Here is a 1,933-nt window from a genome sequence, read left to right as displayed (position 1 = left end):
GTCTGTTCCATATTCTGCCACTGGCCTTGTTTTGACTGATGATATGGAGATTTTGCATCATCTCTTTCCACAGATGTAGTCAATTTGATTTCTATGTATTCCATCTGGCAGCACTTAACAACAACATCTGGTGAGGTCCATGTGTATAATCGTCTCTTATGCTGATCCTTCCCCCACTTGGTGTCTCCCAAGATGGAGGCTCTGAGAGCAGCTGAGAACCTTGAATTAGAAAGCAGTGAATTTCTTGATTCTGCTACAAATTCCCTTAGCTGTAAGCCTTCCAAGCTTCTAAATATTCCTTTATATGTGGGTCAGAGTTTTAGCACAATCCCCTGAGTCTGCTTAGTCTGATATTCTTTGTTGTTGTTGACAGAGCTCCTCATTGCATATCTACCCAATCTGCCATCTTGTTGTAGATCTATATGTTGGGCAATACTATAGTATACATATATGTACTAAAGAATAAAAGTTTAGAAGACTAAATATAACAAATTAAGATTGCAGATACCTCTGGAGAAGACGAGGATGAGATCAGACAATGCTCTATGAAGTGCTTCCACTCAATACAGTTAGGTGGAGCAGGAAGAAGTTAAAGATGCAAGACAGAAAAAGATAAACACACATAGCAATTGTCATTGCTGTTATTTGCCATCAAGTCAATTGTGACAATCTCATGTGTGCAAAGTAGAACTTCTCCAAGGTTTTTTTTGGAACTGTGACATTTCTAATGATCACCAATTCTATTTTCCAAGGTAATGCTGGGTGACTTTGAACCAAATTTTTAGTTAGTAATTGAATGCTTAACCATTGGCACCACCCGGGTACTCCTATGAGGAAATATAAAGCTTTTAAAATCAGATATGCATTCCTTTTTCTGACAACAATTAATCCCTCCATGTAGACTTTTTCTTTCACTTCTTCTCCACTATGTTCTTTCAGGGCATAGGTCCCACTCCAGTTACAATCCTGGACCACCAAGCTTCCTTAGAGAGATTGTTGCACATGGAGTCCTCATTTTCCTTTTCCCAGTCACCCTTTCCTTTAAAGGTAGGAGTAATTCTGAGTGAAATATGTGTTATCATTTGTATCTTTGTCCTGCCTCAGCCCAGATCCACTCATGCCTTTGGAGAGGGGAAGCTATAATTAAAAGCACTACAAAATTTGAAGTATAATTTTATTATTGATCATAACGAGAAAGCAGGAAGTAGCTATTTCCAGGATTTAGTCACCCAGTGATGTCGTCAGAAGTCAGGTGCTTTCTGTCCTTCTACAGCAGTATCCTCAGAGCAATAATTCAATTCTCAGACTTACCCTGTGCAGGCCCAAGAAGTTTGCTATAGACCCAATGACTGCACAAAGAAAGGAGTTGTCTACTCCCTCTATCTGTGTTTATTAGGGTGGAAATCTTTCTGAATAATCACAGTCAAGATTGTTTCAACTGAGTAAACATTCTCTGTGGTTGGTTCCATACTTTAAGTTCAAAGGGGTCTGGAAAATGAGAACCTAGAATTTTCGGTCTCTAGAGTGGAAGGCAGGTTCTGGCAGTAACCAAATAGGGGTATGGAATGGTTTTTGGACACCAAACCACAATGTCTAGCATTTACCTTGGGTCCTTCATAGCATCCACAGCAATATCCAGTAGTCTGCACAATAGTGCCCAATGGACAGAGCCATATCCAGAATAAATGGCATTAGTGTTGACTGGAAGTAGTACGGCCCAGGAGGAAACCCATATGAGTTGTCATAAAGCCAATTCTGACTTGTGGAGACCCTGTGTGTCAGAGAAGAGCTGTGCTCTGTAGGGTTTTCAATGGCTGATTTTTCAAAAGTAGATCACTAGATCTTTTTCTGAGGCACCTCTGGGTGGACTTGAACTGCTAACTTTTTGGTTAGCAGCTGAGTGTATGAAACATTTGCACCAGCCAGAAAGAAA

Source organism: Chrysochloris asiatica, unplaced genomic scaffold, assembly GCF_000296735.1.
Source record: "Chrysochloris asiatica unplaced genomic scaffold, ChrAsi1.0 scaffold00022, whole genome shotgun sequence".
In the NCBI taxonomy this organism is placed as follows: domain Eukaryota; kingdom Metazoa; phylum Chordata; class Mammalia; order Afrosoricida; family Chrysochloridae; genus Chrysochloris; species Chrysochloris asiatica.
Note: the sequence above shows the minus strand (reverse complement) of the source record.